Raw genomic sequence first — 9,740 nt, 5'->3', positions numbered from 1 at the left:
TTTTGAGAATTAGAGCAATAATAAGCCAGAACACAGTGGTAATTTTTGCCGACTCCTAAAAGCAATACGACTCAGTCGACAGCGTCTTAGAGGAATACGGAACCGATAGAAAGACGAGGTAAAAAGGGACACTTGAAAGAAATCCTGACAGACATCATCTCAACAGTTAACTTTTTTGGAGAAATCTCTGAGCCCTTTGAAATAAAGATAGGGATCAGGCAAAGAGACGGATTACCTCCAGTTTTCTTCAATATCATCCTGGAGAAAATAACGAGAACCTTGGAAGGAGCCCTGAAAATGGAAGAATAAGTTGAATACTCTTTGGGAAGACAGGAAACAACTTGGAAAATCATGTGTTTAGCTTTTACCGATGACACTGCCCTTTTAGGCAGAAACTGGAAAGACGCGCAAGACTGGAAAAACTGGTGTCAGAGTCTCATATGGAAAGACGGAAATATGGAAACGAGACACCAATGAGAGAAATAGTTGGAGGTAAAATATGTAAAGATTAGAAGGACGGATAAATTTAAATACTTAGGAGAATGGGTCCAGCCCAATGGACTGTATAAAGAGGCAGTCAAAAGAAGAGGCAGAACATTAGAACTTACTTACAAATTAATACAGAACAGACGCAACAAACGAGCGATATCCTACAAAACCAAAATCAGACACTATAATTCAGTTATAAAACCGGAAGGTCTCTATGTTTCGAAATGTCTTAGATTAAATACAAAGGGGCAGTTGGCAGAATCTGAAAAGAAGGAAAGGAAGATTCGCAGGAAAATTTTAGAACCTCAGAAGACTACTGAATGGAAGAACCTGAAAAACGAGGAGCTCTACAGATACACAGAAAACAACGCACAACGCGGAAACGACGCCTAAAATTTTATAGAAACCTAGGAAGAATGGAATATCACGACTGAGCAAAAATATCTTCGGTTAAATCACACTCTAAGTGAGTAGCTGAGGGCAAAAGAGATGCGTATGAAACTGGCATTGCGCTAGAGATGATCCAAAACAGAGAAGAATTGAGAGACAAAGTCAACAGCATAAAATCATTTGAAGAGAAATCAGTAATGAGAAAGTCCAGACATTACATTTCGAAGGAGGAGAGAAAGAAAAGATGTGAAAGAATGAAGAGATTCTGGGAAGAGAGGAAAAGAGAAGCCAAGCTGGCCAAATTAGGAAGAGAAAAATTATTTTTTACTAACTCTTTAGACATTTAATTACAGAATTCAAGACAGGGAACAGATTTCAGTTCAGTTTACTGAACGGTCAATCTACAAATCTGAGTGGGGACCAACTGAGATATAGTCGTTCGCCAGCATGTCACCGTAGATGTAGACTCGTAGAAAGATGTTCCCAGGGCCTCGGGCTTCGTTAATGAGGGAATCCAAATTTCATTAATTGCACTGCATCCTGTCGAGTAATGATATGGGCATATTCTCCATAAATATAATTCTCTTCCATATCACAGTCACAAAATGCTCAGCACTCTGTCACACGTTCTCTCGCATTCCTCGCTAGCCGTATCCCTACGGTGCCCGCACCATGATAACGCAAGAGGAGGAAGCGAAATAGGAGGGTTGAGAAAGCATGAGCACTACCTGCTGCTCCGCATCACGTTCAGATTTCTTCAGATGGTTTTGAACGGTCCCTAATGGTTCCGAGCCAACGGCCTTGCCGCAGTGGTAACACCGGTTCCCGTCAGATCACCGCAGTTAAGCGCTGTCGGGCTGGGCTAGCACTTGGATGGGTGACCATCCGGTCTGCCGAGCGCTGTTGGCCAGCAGGATGCACTCAGCCCTTGTGAGGCAAACTGAGGGGCTACTTGATTGAGGAGTAGCGGCTTCGGTCTCGGAAACTAACGGCTGGGAGAGCGGTGTGCTGACCACATGCACGTCTGTATCCGCATCCAGTGACGCCTGTGGACTGAGGATGACTCGACGGCCGGTCGGTGCCGTTAGGTCTTCATGGCCTGTTCGGACGAAGTTTAGTTTAGTTTAGCTAATGGTAAAGGGGGACGAAAATCTAATAGTCATGGAATGCAATTGTAGGGGAAGGAGTAGAAGAAAAGGTTACAGGAGTATATGGGCTTGGGACAAGGAATGAAAGAGGAGAAAGACTAATTGAGTTCTGTAACAAGTTTCAGCTAGTAATAGCGAATACCCTGTTCAAGAATCACAAGAAGAGGAGGTATACTTGGAAAAGGCCGGGAGATACGGGAAGATTTCAATTAGATTACATCATGGTCAGACAGAGATTCCGAAATCAGATACTGGATTGTAAGGCGTACCCAGGAGCAGATACAGACTCAGATCACAATATAGTAGTGATGAAGAGTAGGCTGAAGTTCAAGACATTAGTCAGGAAGAATCAATAGGCAAAGAAGTGGGATACGGAAGTACTAAGGAATGACGAGATAGTTTGAAGTTCTCTAACGCTATAGATACAGCAATAAGGAATAGCGCAGTAGGCAGTACAGTTGAAGAGGAAAGGACATCTCTAAAAAGGGCCATCACAGAAGTTGGGAAGGAAAACATAGGTACAAAGAAGGTAGCTGCGAGGAAACCGTGGGTAACAGAAGAAATACTTCAGTTGATTGATGAAAGGAGGAAGTACAAATATCTTCCGGGAAAATCAGGAATACAGAAATACAAGTCGCTGGGGAATGAAATAAATAGGAAGTGCAGGGAAGCTAAGACGAAATGGCTGCAGGAAAAATGTGAAGACATCGAAAAAGATATGATTGTCGGAAGGACAGACTCAGCATACAGGAAAGTCAAAACAACCTTTGGTGACATTAAAAGCAACGGTGGTAACATTAAGAGTGCAACGGTAATTCCACTGTTAAATGCAGAGGAGAGAGCAGATAGGTGGAAAGAATACATTGAAAGCATGTATGAGGGTGAAGATTTGTCTGATGTGATAGAAGAAGAAACAGGAGTCGATTTAGAAGAGGTAGGGGATACAGTATTAGAATCGGAATTTAAAAGAGCTTTGGAGGACTTAGGGTCAAATAAGGCAGAAGGGATAGATAACATTCCATCAGAATTTCTAAAATCATTGGGGGAAGTAGCAACAAAACGACTATTCACGTTGGTGTGTAGAATATATGAGTCTGGCGATATACCATCTGACTTTCAGAAAAGCATCATCCACACAATTCCGAAGACGGCAAGAGCTGACAAGTGCGAGAATTATCGCACAATCAGCTTAACAGCTCATGCATCGAAGCTGCTTACAAGAATAATATACAGAAGAATGGAAAAGAAAATTGAGAATGCGCTAGGTGACGATCAGTTTGGCTTTAGGAAAAGTAAAGGGACGAGAGAGGCAATTCTGACGTTACGGCTAATGATGGAAGCAAGGCTAAAGAAAAATCAAGACCGTTTCATAGGATTTGTCGACCTGGAAAAAGCGTTCGACAATATAAAATGGTGCAAGCTGTTCGAGATTCTGAAAAAAGTAGGGGTAAGCTATAGGGAGAAACGGGTCATATACAATATGTACAACAACCAAGAGGGAATAATAAGAGTGGACAATCAAGAACGAAGTGCTCGTATTAAGAAGGGTGTAAGACAAGGCTGCAGCCTTTCGCCCCTACTCTTCAATCTGTACATCGAGGAAGCAATGATGGAAATAAAAGAAAGGTTCAGGAGTGGAATTAAAATACACGGTGAAAGGATATCAATGATACGATTCGCTGATGACATTGCTATCCTGAGTGAAAGTGAACAAGAATTAAATGATCTGCTGAACGGAATGAACAGTCTAATGAGTACACAGTATGGTTTGAGAGTAAATCGGAGAAAGACGAAGGCAATGAGAAGTAGTAGAAATGAGAACAGCGAGAAACTTAACATCAGGATTGATGGTCACGAAGTCAATGAAGTTAAGGAATTCTGCTACCTAGGCAGTAAAATAACCAATGACGGACGGAGCAAGGAGGACATCAAAAGCAGACTCGCTATGGCAAAAAAGGCATTTCTGGCCAAGAGAATTCTACTAATACCAAATACCGGCCTTAATTTGAGGAAGAAATTTCTGAGGATGTACGTCTGGAGTACAGCATTGTATGGTAGTGAAACATGGACTGTGGGAAAACCGGAACAGAAGAGAATCGAAGCATTTGAGATGTGGTGCTAGAGACGAATGTTGAAAATTAGGTGGACTGATAAGGTAAGGAATGAGGAGGTTCTACGCAGAATCGGAGAGGAAAGGAATAAGTGGAAAACACTGATAAGGAGAAGGGACAGGATGATAGGACATCTGTGCTAAGACATGAGGGAATGACTTCCATGGTACTAGAGGGAGCTGTAGAGGGCAAAAACTGTAGAGGAAGACAGAGATTGGAATACGTCAAGTAAATAATTGAGGACGTAGGTTGCAAGTGCTACTCTGAGATGAAGAGGTTAGCACAGGAAAGGAATTCGTGTCGGGCCGCATCAAACCAGTCAGTAGACTGATGACAAAAAAAAAGGTTCCGGCCAGTACACGAGAGCAAAACCTGCCGTCAGGCTGCGCTCCAAATGGATGTGTTCACGTCCGTTGATGATGCAGCCTCATAACGTCCTTAGCGAAGGGTTGAAATGTACGAGGATTTCAGCAGTGTCAAAGGCTGTCAAGAATGTCCTCCTGTTGGTCACCGCACTGCGAACTGTCGTTTTCGACTGTCGATTTACAGCGGCGGTGTGTCTGGAACGTTTTCCTAGGGCACTCTTAAGAAAACTGCTTGATTTCAACGTTTCGCGTCGCGGATTTCACATCCATCGCGGAGGCGTTAGAAGAAGGGGTGAAATGTGGATAAGAGGGGGGGGGAAGAGGGTACGACAATCTTCCAAACGTGTGACACTATGGCACTGGACAGAGTTGAAGTGAAATTTGGTACCATTGTGACATCATTAACTCACCTTACAAGACACGTGAACTTCTGAGCTGTGGCCTTTTCTTCGCACGCGTCAGCGCCTTGCTGTTTGAAGCCTCGTCCCAGGGCACAACGCTTCTGCAACAATACAGAAGATGGACGTACTCACCATTAAGACAAATTTCAAACTTAAGCGTCGCAATGTGTGGGAATTACAGCGTTTCGAAAAATTGAACCTTTAATTCTGTTTTACAGTGTATATAAAAATTTCTGAAAAAGGAATATTTAAAGTACCCGAGGTCTAGGGAGCCGACACGGTAGCTCAGCGTGTTCGGCCAGAGAGCCGGTTGGCCTCTGTAATAAAACTGAGTGATAGGATCAACCACCGAACTTGAACAGGATGTTTTGCGACGTCCGCATCGACCGAACACAACGATCAAAAATGAACAAAAAAAAAAGAAGGTTAGCGTCTTTGATTCATAATCAAAACGTCTTCGGTCCCGGGTTCGGTCCCCGCCACTGCCTAAATTTTGATAAATAAAGTCCTAATATTTTACTTGCGAGAGGTAAGGAAAACTTTCGTATAGCTCTGTCCTTCTTCCACCTCTTCCACTTGGATTTGACAATGTATGGGGTGGCTGGATGCCCTTCCCGCCGCCACCTCGTACCCCCCAGGACGGAATTAGTGTGCCCCAACTGTCTGCGACTAGTGTAATCCACAGAATAGTGCGAAAGTGTTCAGATGTCTGCGGGACTTGTAACTGGGGCGGGACGTGGGAACTACCCCGATATTCACCTAGGGGAATGTGGAAAACTGCCTAAAACCACATCCAGGCTGGTCAGCACACCGGCCGTCGTTGCTAATCCGCCGGGCGGATTCGATCCGGGGCCTGCTCGCCTACCCGAGTCCAGGAAGCAGCGCATTAGCGCTCTCGGCTAACTTGGCGGGTATAGCTCTGTCCACACCGTACAAAATTCGCGAGTCCAGTGACGTAAGTCTGACATATTATTTCGCCATTACACGCAGTAAAAAAACCTCTAGTGGCACCTAGAGTGAGCTGGCAGCATCAGTAAGTTGGAGCAATAAGACTGAGGTGGGTCTACTTGCATTGGCTTGTCGGCAGGCCTACACGTACACAAAGCTCCAGCCTTCAGTCTTTTGCCACATTGGCAGACTTCATTCAGTTTATGCAAGACTGTCAGACTTCCGGTAGACCAGGCTTTCCAGAGGTGCTCAAGAGACTCTAGTGGCAGACGTTACAAGAGAAGCCTTGTGGATCACGGAGAGGTTTCTCTGTTGAAATTTCGAGAACTTGCGTTTCAAGAAGGGACGGGCAACATACACGCATGTTCAGAAAAAAACAGAGCACCTTGAACGACTAGAGATAGGACCGTTCATATTCACACGATATATAAATTAGTATGTTCTGCAGAAATGATTAGCATTTCAGTCAACTCGGTTCAGTATGTTTCCTAATGCCTAGTAGGCACGGTGTCCGCCATGGTCCCGATAACTTGTTCCATGCGTGAAGACATCGGACGCGTATAAGGCACGAATGGCGTTCTGTGCTACAGCCATCCACGCTGCATTCACCTGGTTCCATAGTTAATCTGTGGTGGTTGGTATCTGGTTCAAATGGCTCTGAGCACTATGGGACTCAACTTCTAAGGTCATCAGTCCCCTAGAACTTAGAACTACTTAAACCTAACTAACCTAAGAACATCACACACATCCATGTCCGAGGCAGGATTCGAAACTGCGACCGTAGCGGTCGCGCGGTTCCAGACTAGTAGCGCCTAGAACCGCTCGGCCACCCCGTCCGGCTTGGTATCTGTTCACAGCGCTGCACCCGTCGTTACGCCATATCCGACATATGTTCCATTGGCGACAAGTCTGGCCATCTGGCGGGCCAGGGCAAAAGCGGACATCCTGTGACACTAAGAAGGCACGTGTTCGTGCAGCAACATGTGGTCGTGCATTGTCTTGCTGAAAAATGGAGTCCGGGTTGTTGTGTAGAAAGGGTATGGCTACAGGTCGCAGGATGTCATTCACGTAGGTCATACTGTTCACAGTTCCCTGAACAGGCACCAACTGTGATTTGTAGTTGCACGCAATAGCACCCCGCACCCTGCAAGGCCCTGAGTTGGCACTGTACGTCTTGTGCGGATGCAATTACTGTGATTTCGCTCCCTCTGTCTGCGGACAACCAAACTGCGGTCATAATGACCAAAAATACAGAACCTGGATTCCTCCGAAAACACTATGTGATAACTGTACAGTGGGGGACGAAACTGAATTGATTTATTAGTATAAAGTTTGATTTTTATGTGTCCCTTGATGTTCGTCAGTGCCTTCTGCCTGGCGGTAAGTTGCAGCATCTCAGTCACGTTGCCCAGAACCGGATAGAACCACCCTGAAACTCACGTGTTGAGCCATCAGCAGCTAAACTCACATGTTGCTGACGAGGTAACACTACCGAACTACGCGTCTTACAATCTGACCGACCAATAGGGAGGCTTGGAGGTGGTCAAGTGGGGGTGGAACCGCGGCCAGCTGCCGGGAGTGGACAGCCGTTCAAGCTCTTCTGCTGGCTGCTTCCAAACCGATCACACGCGCTCCTCACCTGCTCTCTTGGACGGCTGCCCATTCAGTCTCGGCGGCTCCTCCAGGCCTGTAAACAGCATTAAAACTTCATAGTGTTATTCTTCACCTCAACGGGTGCCTACTGCATTCCCCTCCTGGCCAATCCTGACGCATTAACATAACATTCCTGTCGCCAATAACGTCGTCCCATACACTATTGCGCCAGCCGGTGTGGCCGAGCGGTTCTAGGTGCTGCAGTCTGGAACCGCGAGACCGCTACGGTCGCAGGTTCGAATCCTGCCTCGGGCATGGATGTGTGTGATGTCCTTAGGTTAGTTAGGTTTAAGTAATTCTTAGGGGACTGATGACCTCAGATGTTAAGTCCCATAGTGCTCAGAGCCATACACGTTTGCGTCTAGCTATGCACATTCGTCAAAGGTAGGCGGAGAGACTGTCACCCCAGATAGTGTACGACTTGTTACGCTGTTCCACTGTTGCAGAACCGAGGAGGAGGCAGATCTGTCCTGCAATTCTACTCGGATGAGGTGTCGATCTTCTGTGGGGGTGGTTTGGGTCGTGCGCCCTGACCCGTCTCGTGGTGTTCTGCTTCATTCCGTGAACCATTCTGCACACACTCGTTACACTGCCGAAACCCTTTGTCCCAGACGAGCTGCATTTTCCCGGATGTTTGCATCACATTCTCTCATTCCAATAATATGCCCTCTTTGAAACTCCACCACACCTCATAAGGATGCTTCCGAAGTATAGGTGTAAATGTAGATAGAGATTTTTGTCAGGAATATCTCACCAAAAATCCAAGTTAGTTTCCTTGAAAAGGCTACAACTGGTTCCCTTCTCCATCATTTCGTAATCTGAGCTCTCACTTTGTCCCTAACAGCATAGTCGTCGACGGAATCTTCCTTCCTTTATGGCGTTGCACTGCGATGTCATTGTTGCACAGTACGAATCGGTATTAACGATTGCGTCCTTTGCCATTATCTTCTTCGTAGTCTACGAAGACAGATAACTGAAATCTCACATATTTCAAGTTGCTCAAACTATATTGTAAAGTATACTTCAGACCCAAATTATGTAAATATATGGGTCCCTCAGGGTAGTCTCCTTGGCCCAATACTATTCCTCGTTTACATAAATGGCCTCCCACAGAGCATCAAGCATGGACAAACAATATTGTTTGCAGATGACTCAAATGTTCTAATCAGTGACAAATCACCAGATGCACTGAAAGAAAAAGCTGAACAATCACTAAACAGTGTACGTGAGTGGGCATCCAATAATAAACTAACACTATATGTTAAAAAAATTAATGCTGTTAACTTCTATGTCTGCAAAAAACCACACTATAACAACATTAAGTTAAACGATGAAACTATAGAATGTGTAGACTACACTAAATTTATTGGTATACATGTTGACAGTCAGTTAAAGTAGGAAGAACATATTAAAATAGTAACAGAATCGCCACATCATGCTATGCTCTTAGAATTCTAACTGCAGTGTGTGATAGTAAATGTGTCAGATATGTATATTTTTCTTATATCCACTCTGTTATTGCCTATGGAATAATATTTTGGGGAGTTAACAGTAAAAATATTCAAATAGTTTTCAAATTACAGAAAAGAGCAATTCGTATAATAACGAAGGGTGGCAGCAGGGCTCACTGCCTTGAACATTTGCAAAAGCTGGAAGTCCTAACTGTCCCCTGTGAATACATTTTTCAAAGTACTATGTATGTAAAAAAATAATATAGACTGCTACGTTAAAAATTCTTTGGTATTCTTTAGTACACAGCTATGAAACTAGAAACCAATACAATCTGCATGTAGAGAGGAAAAATAAAGCTAAAACTCAGCGGAGCTTGTTCTACAATGCCATTAAATTATATAATAAATTACCCACAAATATAAAAGATATTGACACAGTTGGACAGTTCAAAACAAAACTAAAAAATTTTTTATTAAATAAAAGTTATTACGCAGTAATGGACTATCTACAAGGCGGCTTCCTCATTCATTCCTTCCCCCCAATCCATATTCACCTACTATGTTTCCTTCTCGCCCTTTTCCTACTGACGAATTCCAGTCACCCATGACTATTAAATTTTCGTCTCCCTTCACTACCCGAATAATTTCTTTTATCTCATCATACATTTCATCTATTTCTTCATCATCTGCAGAGCTAGTTGGCATATAAACTTGTACTACTGTAGTAGGCATGGGCTTTGTGTCTATCTTGGCCACAATAATGCGTTCACTATGCTGTTTGTAG

The 9,740-nt window shown here is 44.2% G+C and overlaps 1 pseudogene; it reads left to right on the top strand.

The window, feature by feature from the left end:
- The first annotated feature begins 1,670 nt into the window (after nt 1-1,670).
- On the top strand, nt 1,671-1,788 carry LOC124728422 (annotated as a pseudogene).
- Nucleotides 1,789-9,740: the final 7,952 nt, after the last annotated feature.

Source organism: Schistocerca piceifrons, chromosome 1 (genome assembly GCF_021461385.2).
Source record: "Schistocerca piceifrons isolate TAMUIC-IGC-003096 chromosome 1, iqSchPice1.1, whole genome shotgun sequence".
In the NCBI taxonomy this organism is placed as follows: Eukaryota; Metazoa; Arthropoda; class Insecta; order Orthoptera; family Acrididae; genus Schistocerca; species Schistocerca piceifrons.
The sequence above is the reverse complement of the archived record's forward strand: the minus strand, read 5'-3'. Positions and strand labels throughout refer to the sequence as shown.